Genomic DNA, 14,994 nt, shown 5'->3' with positions numbered 1-14,994 from the left:
ATTAATTGTAAGGGGTTGGTGATGTCAGAAGGAGGCGTCATGTCCTCAGCGAGGGACCAGGACTAAGGTTAACCCTGTCCTCTCAGCCACAGGTGGATGCAGTGATGGACACCATGCATTGGAGACCATATTCAGTCCTTGGCATCGAGTATTGTGAGGCTGACGAGTCCTGCCCAGGACGTATTCGTGGTGTCATCTGTACGTTTTTAGCTGATGGTTTTAGGCAGTCTCCGCAGAGAAGACAATTATCTATTTATTCGTTGTACGTCTCTGTAAATAAACAGAACTTGGGTGGTTGGAGGTCTGCGTCTGATATGTATGCCCCCCAAATGCTTACAGCCCTGTATACCATCAGGCAGCAGAGAAAGCAAAGCAAAATGTCCGTCTACTGAGAAAGACAGGGGGGAGAAGTGACCCCCAAAGGGGTATATTTGGCAAAATAAACGGGAAACAAGGCGCTCATAGGGTAGTAAGTTTTGGGTACCAGATTCAGAGAGTATGCTGTGTCAAACGTTACTCACCTGCTGGTGGTGTGCTTGCATCAGTACAACACTTGCAAAGGTGGGGGAGGGGGGGAAAGGGGGGGTTATGCTGCCTGTGTCTTCTCAGTCCTTGGAGTAATGTAGAGTACTGTGATGAGCTGTGTACTAGCTCGTACATGATGTGATACCTCTTGGCGCAAAACCACAATTACGAGTGTCGTCTTTTTAAAAAGGTATTTATTCAGGTGACAACGCGTTTCGGAGTAAGGGAATGGTAGTATGTGAAATAGTAGTGCTAAAGGGCAAGACATGAAGGAATAAAATGAAGTAAAAAATATAACATAAAACGAATAGACTTGTATAATTCATCAGCGAGGTGCGAGGGCGATAGACAGTATGATAATCACATAAATGTAAAGGATCCGATATCATCTAAAATGGAGTATCTGTATAGTAATAAGAATTTCCTTTGCAATTAGGGAATATTAATATTAATAATCTTGATAATAATAATGATGATGGTAAAAAAGGTGGCCTTGATACAAAAAACGGGACCCAAAAAAACAGGGTGACTGATAAAATTTAAGTACCAGGGGAATCAAAATTATGCTAATAGTATCACTGATATCATTGTAATTGCACTAATAATAATGATACTCACAGCAAAAATGACAATCGTAACAATAATGAATAGTAATAATCACAATAATATAATGACATAATAATTCCGCCAGGATTAAATGAGATGATGTGAAAACATACATACATATACATACATACATATACACACACACTACAGAGGACAGTATACTGTATATATACACTACAGAGGACAGTATACTGTATATACACACACACTACAGAGGAGAGTATACTGTATATATATACTACAGAGGACAGTATACTGTATATACACTACAGAGGACAGTATACTGTGTATATACACTACAGAGGACAGTATACTGTATATACACTACAGAGGACAGTATACTGTGTATATACACTACAGAGGACAGTATACTGTATATATACACTACAGAGGACAGTATACTGTATATACACACACACTACAGAGGAGAGTATACTGTATATATATACTACAGAGGACAGTATACTGTATATACACTACAGAGGACAGTATACTGTGTATATATACTACAGAGGACAGTATACTGTATATACACTACAGAGGACAGTATACTGTATATATACCACAGAGGACAGTATACTGTATGTATACTGTATATATATACACTCACCTAAAGAATTATTAGTGCCCCCATACTAATACGGTGTTGGACCCCCTTTTGCCTTCAGAACTGCCTTAATTCTACGTGGCATTGATTCCACAAGGTGCTGATAGCATTCTTTAGAAATGTTGGCCCATATTGATAGGATAGCATCTTGCAGTTGATGGACATTTGAGGGATGCACATCCAGGGCACGAAGCTCCCGTTCCACCACATCCCAAAGATGCTCTATTGGGTTGAGATCTGGTGACTGTGGGGCCATTTTAGTCCAGTGAACTCATTGTCATGTTCAAGAAACCAATGTGAGATGATTGGAGCTTTGTGACATGGTGCATTATCCTGCTGGAAGTAGCCATCAGAGGATGGAGACATGTTCTCATTCTGTTTACCCCAAATTCGGACTCTACCATTTGAATGTCTCAACAGAAATCGAGACTCATCAGACCAGGCAACATTTTTCCAGTCTTCAACAGTCCAGTTTTGGTGAGCTCGTGCAGATTGTAGCCTCTTTTCCCTATTTGTAGTGGAGATGAGTGGTACCCGGTGGGGTCTTCTGCTGTTGTAGCCCATCCGCCTCAAGGTTGTGCGTGTTGTGGCTTCACAAATGCTTTGCTGCAGACCTCGGTTGTAACGAGTGGTTATTTCAGTCAACGTTGCTCTTCTATCAGCTTGAATCAGTCGGCCCATTCTCCTCTGACCTCTAGCATCCACAAGGCATTTTCGCCCACAGGACGGCCGCATACTGGATGTTTTTCCCTTTTCACACCATTCTTTGTAAACCCTAGAAATGGTTGTGCGTGAAAATCCCAGTAACTGAGCAGATTGTGAAATACTCAGACCGGCCCGTCTGGCACCAACAACCATGCCACGCTCCAAATGGCTTAAATCCCCTTTCTTTCCCATTCTGACATTCAGTTTGGAGTTCAGGAGATTGTCTTGACCAGGAGCACCCCCCTAAATGCATCGAAGCAACTGCCATGTGATTGGTTGACTAGAGAATTGCATCAATGAGAAATAGAACAGGTGGCACTAATAATTCTCTAGGTGAGTGTGTGTATATATATATATATATATACACTACAGAGGACAGTATACTGTATATACTACAGAGGACAGTATACTGTATATATACCACAGAGGACAGTATACTGTATATACACTACAGAGGACAGTATACTGTATATATATACTACAGAGGACAGTATACTGTATATATACTACAGAGGACAGTATAATGTATATATACTACAGAGGACAGTATACATACAGCACATACCGTTAGCGTGACCAATCCAGATACTATAGGTCAAGAAAATTTGATGGTTAGGAACTTAAATATTAAATGAAACTAAGAAAAAAGAAACTGGATGGAAGTTAAAAATTATTATGGGTCTTGTGATCTAAACTGTTTGTTGAAATGAAGGGGAATAGGAATTTGAAAGTATTACCTTGGTGTTGAAACGCTGTGTGTGTAGCGCGGCTTCCCACGTGTGGGAGAGCGCGTGCTTTCTTGAGCCGGGCAATGGGGGGCGTGGCTAGTGGCGGGCTGCCGATTGGAAGAGGCGGGGCTACCGACGGACCGCTGGAGTGAAGCGGTCTATGTGTGCTCTGTATTGGAGTGCTGGCACTAATAGATGAGGGATCTGAGGGCTGAGATGTGCTTGGTTGTGTGCGGGGTGAGGAGTACAAGGGAATGTGAATGTGCTGGTGTGCATAATGGAGGATGGGCTGGTGGAATAGTCTATGAGATGATGGGAAGGTGAATATAAAGGTGAAAAATTAATATAAAAATAATAATACTAATAAAAATTAAATTGAATTAAAAATAAATGTAAATAAAAAAGGAAAAAAAAATGATATATATAATTTTATGGATGGGGATGGAAATGTATGGGAAGGTGGATGTGGGGCGACAAAGGGGGGGGGGGTTTAGAAACAGTTGCTTTCAAGGGACTCGTTGAGGCCATAAGGGTCTATTGTCTGTAATTTGAAGATCCAGAACATTTCTTTTCTTCTTAGTTTCCGATACCGGTTGGTATGGGTGCTGGGAATTTGTTCTATTGGTGTTGTGGAAAGGTCCGCAGGATTTTTGTTATGGCAGTGGAGGGAATGTCTTGAGACCCCATGTTTTGTGAAGCCATTTGTAATGTCCCACCGGTGTTGGTTTTTGTTCTCTCTCTCGGAGTTGGGTGGTGCAGCCTATGTATTGCAATCCGCAAGATGACGTAAGATGATGAGCAATTTAGAAAACGTTTGATTTGGAATTGTTGACCGGTGACGTTACTTAAGAATCTGGTGACCGGGAGGAGATGTTACTGCAGCATTTACATCGGCGGGGTCCGCACTTGTAACTCCCAAGGACTTGGGGGAACAGGGTTTACGGTAGACGGTGTGTTTGCTTCTTTTGGGACCGTAATCAGCTGGGAGCGATGAGGTTCTTGAGGGTTTGGGCCCTTCTGAAGGTTATTTGAGGCCTGGGTTGAATATGTTTTTTAAATAAAGGATCTGCCTGTAAAATGGGCCAGTGCTTTAAGAAGATGTTACGCAAGACATTATGATTGATATTGTATGTGGTGGTGAAGGAAGTTTGGTATTTCTTGGTGGTTTTTGAGGACCAGCAGTTTTCCTGGGTGTATTCCTGTGTCCGCCTTAATGACTCCACTAGGACACCCTTTGTTTAGGAATCTCTTTTTAATGACTTGACTCTGTTGCTTGAAATCCTCATCATTAGTGCAGTTTCTGCGGATGCGTTTGAACTGACTAAATGGGACGACGTTCTTCCATTCTTTGGGATGTGCGCTCTGATAATCTAAATGGCTATTCCCATCCACTTTTTTTGAAAAAGGTCTTGGTTTCTATAGAATTTTCCTTGGAAGAAAGGACCAGGTCTAAATATTCAATGGATGTTTTGGAATAGCTCGCTGTAAAAGTGAGGTTAGAATCGTTATTGTTCAAGTGAGCAGTGAATTTGTTAATGTCATCCCTACTTCCGTCCCCAATAAATAGTAGGTCATCAATAGAACGTCTGTAAAATATCAATTTATTTTGCCAAGGTTGTTCATTATAGATGAAGTGCTCCTCTTGAACCCCCATGTATAAATTTGCGCAGCTTGGCGCAAAACGCGTCCCCATCGCGGTCCCTTTTGTCTGCTTATATATTTTATCTTCAAAGGAAAAGACATTCTGGTTGAGTATAAACTCTATAGCCTCCAGTATAAACTGGCTTTGCACATGCGGTAGGCTCTCGTCTCGCTCTTATGATCAGGGACACATTCACATGTGATAGCAGATTTGTGGTTGACATTCTTAAGTGTCCGTGCGGATTATTATATGTGGGGGAAACAGACTGAGTAAGCACACATCTACTATCGGAAAAGGCAAATTACTGCTCCCAATACCCCTTCATTTTCATGAAAAAAACATTGCACAGCTACGGTATCAAATTATTGAGGGAGTTTCGTTACCCCGTCGAGGGGGCGATAGAAACTAATTATTAACCCCTTCCCGACTGCAATCCGTTTATATATGTAATATTTGCACATGCCCCATGCAGCTACCACGTGTATAGACGTCAAACCAGATCTTTAATCCAAGCGCTGCAAAGCGCGTGGATTAAAGCTTCTGCCCCTGCCCTGCTGCTGTCACGGACAGCATACAGTGCAGTAATGCCGGCAAGGGCCCAATCAGAGAGGTCCCTTGCCGGCAATCGACCCGATTGGTTAGTCTGTGCAGACTAACCAATCGGATCGCGGCAGTGAAAAAATGCCGGTTTCAGGCTCTGATCTGCGCTCTGCAGATCAGAGCCTGAAATCAGATAGTGTCCTCGTAATACCCCTTTCCCCCCCCCCCCCCCGATCTGTGCCCCTCCAAGCCCCCCTTGTGTCCGCCTGCAGCTCACCTGCTCCTGCGCTCATCTCCTAGAGGCAGCTGCCCTGATGCGGTCCGCCCCATGCATTATCACCCGCCCCTCCTGCCCCAGCCTCCCTCAATGTTGGCGGCCGTACCCCCCCGATTTCCCCCCCCCTTCCAGCGCTGCCCCCGATCCCCCTGCTGTGTGTGATGGCGGCGGCTCCATTCCTGAGCCGCCGCCGTCAGCGGAGAGTGTCAGCTCTATGCTAACACTCTCCTGTAACCCCATAGATGCCACGGTTGCGGCATCCATGGGGTTAATAGAGGGAGCTCCCTCTCTCAACCATTAGGGCTGCCGCAAAGTATAGTACAGCCATCAGCCCCACTGGATCTTCAAGATCCAAGAGGGACTTGATAAAAAAAGAAAGTGAAAATAATAAAAATGTAAATTAAAAAAAGAAATTGCCTTTTCCTATAAAAAAAATTAAAAAATAAAATACACATATTGGGTGTCACCGCGTCCGTAACGGCTGTCTCTATAAATATATCACATGATAGACCCTGTCCGATAAACACCATAAAAAATAAATAAAAAAAAGTGCCAAAAAAGCTATTTTTGTCACCTTACATCACAAAAAGTGCAACAGCAAGCCATCAAAAAGGCTTATGACCCCCAAAATAGTACCAATCAAACAGTCACCTCATCCCGCAAAAAATCATACCCTATTTAAGACAATCGCCCAAAAAAAAAAAACGCTATGGCTCTCAGTCTATAGAGACACTAAAACATAATTTGTTTGGTTTCAGAAATGCTATTATTGTGTAAAACTTTAATAAATAATAAGAAGTATACATATTGGGTATCGCCACGTCCGTAACAATCTGCTCTATAAAAATATCACATGACCTAACCCCTCAGATGAACGCTGTAAAAATAAATAAATGAAAACTGTTCCAAAACAGCCAATTTTTGGGTCACCTTGCCCCATAAAGTGTAATAATGAATGATCAAAAAATCCTATGTACCCAAAAATGGTACCAATAAAAACCTCAACACTTTCTGCAAAGAACGAGCCCCTGCACAAGACGATCGGCAGAAAAATAAAAAACATATGGCGTTCAGAAAACCAATCCAGCAAAATCTGCCTTCCAAAAACCGTATGGCGCTCCTTTCCTTCTGCACCCTGCCGTGCGCCCGTACATCAGTTTACGACCACATGTGGGGTGTTTCTGTAAACAGCAGAATCAGGGTAATAAATTTTGAATTTTGTTTGGCTGTTAACCCTCAATGTGTTAAAGAAAAAAATTTAATAAAATGGAAAATCTGCCAAAAAAGTGAAATTTAGAAATTTCATCTCCATTTTCCTTTAATTCTTGTGGAACGCCTAAAGGGTTAACAAAGTTTGTAAAATCAGTTTTGTGTAACTTGAGGGGTGTAGTTTCTACAATGGGGTCATTTATGGGGGGTATCCACTATGTAGGCCCCACAAAGTGACTTCAGACCTGAACTGGTCCTTAAAAAGTGGGTTTTGGAAATTTTCTTAAAAATTTTAAGAATTGCTTCCAAACTTCTAAGCCTCTAACGTCCTAAAAAAATAAAATGACATTTCCAAAATGATGCCAACATAAAGTAGACATATGGGGAATGTTAAGTAATAAATATTTTATGAGGTATCACTTTCTGTTTTAGAAGCAGAGAAATTGAAATTTGGAAAATTTAGAATTTTTCTAAATTTTTGGTAAATTTGGGATTTTTTCATAAAGAAAGGTGAAATATTTTGACTCAAATAAATGACTATAATGAAGTACAATGTGTCACGAGAAAACAATCTCAGAATGGCTTGGATAAGTAAAAGTATTCCAAAGCTTTATCGCATAAAGTGAGAGCATGTCAGATTTGTAAATTTTGACCTGGACACTGGGGCATCAATGACCCTTGGTCATGAAAGGGTTAGAGAGAGGCCTACTGGATCCGTGGTTTACAAACGATGGAACCCAGGGGCCTCAATCGTGAATACAATGTGTCTTGCTTCCTGTGAGGTATCCTGCTTATACACTCGCCTAAAGAATTATTAGTGCCCCCATACTAATACGGTGTTGGACCCCCTTTTGCCTTCAGAACTGCCTTAATTCTACGTGGCATTGATTCCACAAGGTGCTGATTCTTTAGAAATGTTGGCCCATATTGATAGGATAGCATCTTGCAGTTGATGGAGATTTGAGGGATGCACATCCAGGGCACGAAGCTCCCGTTCCACCACATCCCAAAGATGCTCTATTGGGTTGAGATCTGGTGACTGTGGGGCCATTTTAGTGCAGTGAACTCATTGTCATGTTCAAGAAACCAATGTGAAATGATTGGAGCTTTGTGACATGGTGCATTATCCTGCTGGAAGTAGCCATCAGAGGATGGAGACATGTTCTCATTCTGTTTACCCCAAATTCGGACTCTACCATTTGAATGTCTCAACAGAAATCGAGACTCATCAGACCAGGCAACATTTTTCCAGTCTTCAACAGTCCAGTTTTGGTGAGCTCGTGCAGATTGTAGCCTCGTTTTCCTATTTGTAGTGGGGATGAGTGGTACCCGGTGGGGTCTTCTGCTGTTGTAGCCCATCCGCCTCAAGGTTGTGCGTGTTGTGGCTTCACAAATGCTTTGCTGCAGACCTCGGTTGTAACGAGAGGTTATTTCAGCCAACGTTGCTCTTCTATCAGCTTGAATCAGTCGGCCCATTCTCCTCTGACCTCTAGTATCCACAAGGCATGTTCGCCCACAGGACGGCCGCATACTGGATGTTTTTCCCTTTTCACACCATTCTTTGTAAACCCTAGAAATGGTTGTGCGTGAAAATCCCAGTAACTGAGCAGATTGTGAAATACTCAGACCTGCCCGTCTGGCACCAACAACCATGCCACGCTCAAAATGGCTTAAATCACCTTTCTTTCCCATTCTGACATTCAGTTTGGAGTTCAGGAGATTGTCTTGACCAGGAGCCCCCCCTAAATGCATCGAAGCAACTGCCATGTGATTGGTTGACTAGAGAATTGCATTAATGAGAAATAGAACAGGTGTTCCTAATAATTCTTTAGGTGAGTGTATATATATATATATATATATATATATATATAACACCATATACCATATACAGTTGCAAGAAAAAGTATGTGAACCCTTTGGAATGATATGGATTTCTGCACAAATTGGTCATAAAATGTGATCTGATCTTCATCTAAGTCACAACAATAGACAATCACAGTCGGCTTAAACTAATAACACACAAAGAGTTAAATGTTACCATGTTTTATTGAACCCACCATGTAAACATTCACAGTGCAGGTGGAAAAAGTATGTGAACCCTTGGATTTAATAACTGCTTGAACCTCCTTTGGCAGCAATAACTTCCACCAGACGTTTCCTGTAGTTGCAGATCAGACACAACGGTCAGGAGTAATTCTTCACCATTCCTCTTTACAGAACTGTTTCAGTTCAGCAATATTCTTGGGATGTCTGGTGTGAATCGCTTTCTTGAGGTCCTGCCACAGCATCTCCATCGGGTTGAGGTCAGGACTCTGACTGGGCCACTCCAGAAGGTGTATTTTCTTCTGTTTAAGCCTTTCTGTTGTTGATTTACTTCTATGCTTTGGGTCGTTGTCCTGTTGCAACACCCATCTTCTGTTGAGCTTCAGCTGGTGGACAGATGGCCTTAAGTTCTCCTGCAAAATGTCTTGATAAACTTGGGAATTCATTTTTCCTTCGATGATAGCAATCCGTCCAGGCCCTGACGCAGCAAATCAGCCCCAAACCATGATGCCCCCACCACCATACCTCACAGTTGGGATGAGGTTTTGATGTTGGTGTGCTGTGCCTCTTTTTCTCCACACATAGTGTTGTGTGTTTCTTCCAAACAACTCCACTTTGGTTTCATCTGTCCACAGAATATTTTGCCAGTTCTGCTGTGGAACATCCAGGTGCTCTTGTGCAAACTGTAAACGTGCAGCAATGTTTTTTTGGACAGCAGTGGCTTCCTCTGTGGTATCCTCCCATGAAATCCATTCTTGTTTAGTGTTTTACGTATCGTAGATTCCCTAACAGGGATGTTAGCATATGCCAGAGACTTTTGTAAGTCTTTAGCTGACACTCTAGGATTCTTCTTCACCTCATTGAGCAGTCTGCGCTGTGCTCTTGCAGTCATCTTTACAGGACGGCCGCTCCTAGGGAGAGTAGCAGCAGTGCTGAACGTCCTCCATTTATAGACAATTTGTCTTACCATGGACTGATGAACAGCAAGGCTTTTGGAGATACTTTTATAACCCTTTCCAGCTTTATGCAAGTCAACAATTCTTAATCGTAGGTCTTCTGAGAGCTCTTTTGTGTGAGGCATCATTCACATCAGGCAATGCTTCTTGTGAAAAGCAAACCCAGAACTGGTGTGTGTTTTTATAGGGCAGGGCAGCTGTAACCAACACCTCCAATCTCATCTCATTGATTGGACTCCAGTTGGCTGACACCTCACTCCAATTAGCTCTTGGAGATGTCATTAGTCTAGGGGTTCACATACTTTTTCCACCTGCACTGTGAATGTTTACATGGTGTGTTCAATAAAAACATGGTAACATTTAATTCTTTGTGTGTTATTAGTTTAAGCAGACTGTGATTGTCTATTGTTGGGACTTAGATGAAGATCAGATCACATTTTATGACCAATTTGTGCAGAAATCCATATAATTCCAGAGGGTTCACATACTTTTTCTTGCAACTGTATATAACACCAGACTGACCCCGTACCGTATATATATATACTACAGAGGACAGTATACTGTGTATATATATATATATATATACTCACCTAAAGAATTATTAGTGCCCCCATACTAATACGGTGTTGGACCCCCTTTTGCCTTCAGAACTGCCTTAATTCTACGTGGCATTGATTCCACAAGGTGCTGATAGCATTCTTTAGAAATGTTGGCCCATATTGATAGGATAGCATCTTGCAGTTGACGGAGTTTTGAGGGATGCACATCCAGGGCACGAAGCTCCCGTTCCACCACATCCCAAAGATGCTCTATTGGGTTGAGATCTGGTGACTGTGGGGCCATTTTAGTCCAGTGAACTCATTGTCATGTTCAAGAAACCAATGTGAGATGATTGGAGCTTTGGGGAAAAAATAAACGAACCAGCACCTCCACAATAAGTGAATATAAGAACGCAGGTGCACGCTACCTTGGCTAAAACACACTTGGATACGTAGAACTACAGGTAACAGCACTCCGCTAGTCAATTGCGCAAAGATATAAGCAAACACTAAAAGAATAAATGCTTGGGGGTCATACTTACTGCATGATTGGAGCTTTGTGACATGGTGCATTATCCTGCTGGAAGTAGCCATCAGAGGATGGAGACATGTTCTCATGAGTGGTACCCGGTGGGGTCTTCTGCTGTTGTAGCCCATCCGCCTAAAGGTTGTGTGTGTTGTGGCTTCACAAATGCTTTGCTGCAGACCTCGGTTGTAACGAGTGGTTATTTCAGCCAACGTTGCTCTTCTATCAGCTTGAATCAGTCGGCCCATTCTCCTCTGACCTCCAGCATCCACAAGGCATGTTCGCCCACAGGACGGCCGCATACTGGATGTTTTTCCCTTTTCACACCATTCTTTGTAAACCCTAGAAATGGTTGTGCGTGAAAATCCCAGTAACTGAGCAGATTGTGAAATACTCAAACCGGCCCGTCTGGCACCAACAACCATGCCGTGCTCAAAATGGCTTAAATCCCCTTTCTTTCCCATTCTGACATTCAGTTTGGAGTTCAGGAGATTGTCTTGACCAGGAGCCCCCCCTAAATGCATCGAAGCAACTGCCATGTGATTGGTTGACTAGAGAATTGCATCAATGAGAAATAGAACAGGTGTTCCTAATAATTCTTTAGGTGAGTGTATATGTATATATATATATATACACTACAGAGGACAGTATACTGTATATATATATACTACAGAGGACAGTATACTGTATATATACACTGCTCAAAAAAATAAAGGGAACACAAAAATACCACATCCTAGATCTGAATTAATTAAATATTCTTCTGAAATACTTTGTTCTTTACATAGTTGAATGTGCTGACAACAAAATCACACAAAAATTAAAAAATGGAAATCAAATTTTTCAACCCATGGAGGTCTGGATTTGGAGTCACCCTCAAAATTAAAGTGGAAAAACACACTACAGGCTGATCCAACTTTGATGTAATGTCCTTAAAACAAGTCAAAATGAGGCTCAGTAGTGTGTGTGGCCTCCACGTGCCTGTATGACCTCCATACAACGCCTGTGCATGCTCCTGATGAGGTGGCGGACGGTCTCCTGAGGGATCTCCTCCCAGACCTGGACTAAAGCATCTGCCAACTCCTGGACAGTCTGTGGTGCAACGTGACGTTGGTGGATAGAGCGAGACATGATGTCCCAGATGTGCTCAATTGGATTCAGGTCTGGGAAACGGGCGGGCCAGTCCATAGCATCAATGCCTTCGCCTTGCAGGAACTGCTGACACACTCCAGCCACATGAGGTCTAGCATTGTCTTGCATTAGGAGGAACCCAGGGCCAACCGCACCAGCATATGGTCTCACAAGGGGTCTGAGGATCTCATCTCGGTAACTAATGGCAGTCAGGCTACCTCTGGCGAGCACATGGAGGGCTGTGCGGCCCTCCAAAGAAATGCCAACCCACACCATTACTGACCCACTGCCAAACCGGTCATGCTGGAGGATGTTGCAGGCAGCAGAACGTTCTCCACGGCGTCTCCAGACTCTGTCACGTCTGTCACATGTGCTTAGTGTGAACCTGCTTTCATCTGTGAAGAGCACAGGGCGCCAGTGGCGAATTTGCCAATCTTGGTGTTCTCTGGCAAATGCCAAACGTCCTGCACGGTGTTGGGCTGTAAGCACAACCCCCACCTGTGGACGTCGGGCCCTCATATCACCCTCATGGAGTCTGTTTCTGACCATTTGAACAGACACATGCACATTTGTGGCCTGCTGGAGGTCATTTTGCAGGGCTCTGGCAGTGCTCCTCCTGTTCCTCCTTGCACAAAGGCGGAGGTAGCGGTCCTGCTGCTGGGTTGTTGCCCTCCTATGGCCTCCTCCACGTCTCCTGATGTATTGCCCTGTCTCCTGGTAGCGCCTCCATGCTCTGGACACTACGCTGACAGACACAGCAAACCTTCTTGCCACAGCTCGCATTGATGTGCCATCCTGGATAAGCTGCACTACCTGAGCCACTTGTGTGGGTTGTAGACTCCGTCTCATGCTACCACTAGAGTGAAAGCACCGCCAGCATTCAAAAGTGACCAAAACATCAGCCAGGAAGCATAGGAACTGAGAAGTGGTCTGTGGTCACCACCTGCAGAACCACTCCTTTATTGGGGGTGTCTTGCTAATTGCCTATAATTTCCACCTGTTGTCTATCCCATTTGCACAACAGCATGTGAGACTGATTGTCACTCAGTGTTGCTTCCTAAGTGGACAGTTTGATTTCACAGAAGTGTGATTGACTTGGAGTTACATCGTGTTGTTTAAGTGTTCCCTTTATTGTTTGGAGCAGTGTATAAAAAAAAAAAAGTGTAAAAATTCAAATCCCCCCCCCCCCTTCCCCCAAAACGAAATAAATAAATAAACACATTATAGGTATCCGGGTGTGCAAAAATGCCTATACTATTAAAGGGTTAAGACAGAAATACAAAATGTCTGACCGAGACACAGGTGGTATCCTACAGTAACAGAGGTACGAGGGGGGGATTCAAGAGGTAGGAGGGGGGATTCAAGAGGTAGGAGGGGGGATTCAAGAGGTAGGAGGGGGATACAAGAGGTAGGAGGGGGGATTCAAGAGGTAGGAGGGGGGATTCAAGAGGTAGGAGGGGGGATACAAGAGGTAGGAGGGGGGGATACAAGAGGTACGAGGGGGGATACAAGAGGTACGAGGGGGGGATACAAGAGGTACGAGGGGGGGATACAAGAGGTACGAGGGGGGGATACAAGAGGTAGGAGGGGGATACAAGAGGTAGGAGGGGGATTCAAGAGGTAGGAGGGGGGATTCAAGAGGTAGGAGGGGGGATACAAGAGGTAGGAGGGGGGATACAAGAGGTAGGAGGGGGGGATACAAGAGGTAGGAGGGGGGGATACAAGAGGCACGAGGGGGGATACAAGAGGCAGGAGGGGGGATACAAGAGGTAGGAGGGGGGGATACAAGAGGTACGAGGGGGGATACAAGAGGTACGAGGGGGGGATACAAGAGGTACGAGGGGGGGATACAAGAGGTACGAGGGGGGGATACAAGAGGTACGAGGGGGGATACAAGAGGTACGAGGGGGGGATACAAGAGGTAGGAGGGGGATACAAGAGGTACGAGGGGGGATACAAGAGGTAGGAGGGGGATACAAGAGGTACGAGGGGGGGATACAAGAGGTAGGAGGGGGATACAAGAGGTTCGAGGGGGGGATACAAGAGGTAGGAGGGGGGATACAAGAGGTAGGAGGGGGGATACAAGAGGTAGGAGGGGGGATACAAGAGGTAGGAGGGGGGGATACAAGAGGTTCGAGGGGGGGATACAAGAGGTAGGAGGGGGATACAAGAGGTAGGAGGGGGATACAAGAGGTAGGAGGGGGGATTCAAGAGGTAGGAGGGGGATACAAGAGGTACGAGGGGGGGATACAAGAGGTTCGAGGGGGGGATACAAGAGGTAGGAGGGGGATACAAGAGGTAGGAGGGGGATACAAGAGGTAGGAGGGGGGATTCAAGAGGTAGGAGGGGGATACAAGAGGTACGAGGGGGGGATACAAGAGGTACGAGGGGGGGATACAAGAGGTACGAGGGGGGGATACAAGAGGTAGGAGGGGGATACAAGAGGTACGAGGGGGGATACAAGAGGTAGGAGGGGGATACAAGAGGTACGAGGGGGGATACAAGAGGTACGAGGGGGGATACAAGAGGTAGGAGGGGGATACAAGAGGTAGGAGGGGGGATACAAGAGGTAGGGGGGATACAAGAGGTTCGAGGGGGGGATACAAGAGGTAGGAGGGGGGATACAAGAGGTAGGAGGGGGGATACAAGAGGTACGAGGGGGGGATACAAGAGGTTCGAGGGGGGGATACAAGAGGTAGGAGGGGGATACAAGAGGTAGGAGGGGGATACAAGAGGTACGAGGGGGGATACAAGAGGTAGGAGGGGGGATACAAGAGGTACGAGGGGGGAAACAAGAAGTACGAGGGGGGAAACAAGAGGTACGAGGGGGGATACAAGAGGTAGGAGGGGGGATACAAGAGGTACGAGGGGGATATTTGATATTTTTCTATGCATGAACGTTTCCTGTCTGATTTCTACTGGAGATTATTCCTGACTGATCCCACTTGATTAGTCCCATC

Source organism: Bufo bufo, chromosome 5, assembly GCF_905171765.1.
Source record: "Bufo bufo chromosome 5, aBufBuf1.1, whole genome shotgun sequence".
In the NCBI taxonomy this organism is placed as follows: Eukaryota; Metazoa; Chordata; class Amphibia; order Anura; family Bufonidae; genus Bufo; species Bufo bufo.
The sequence above is the reverse complement of the archived record's forward strand: the minus strand, read 5'-3'. Positions refer to the sequence as shown.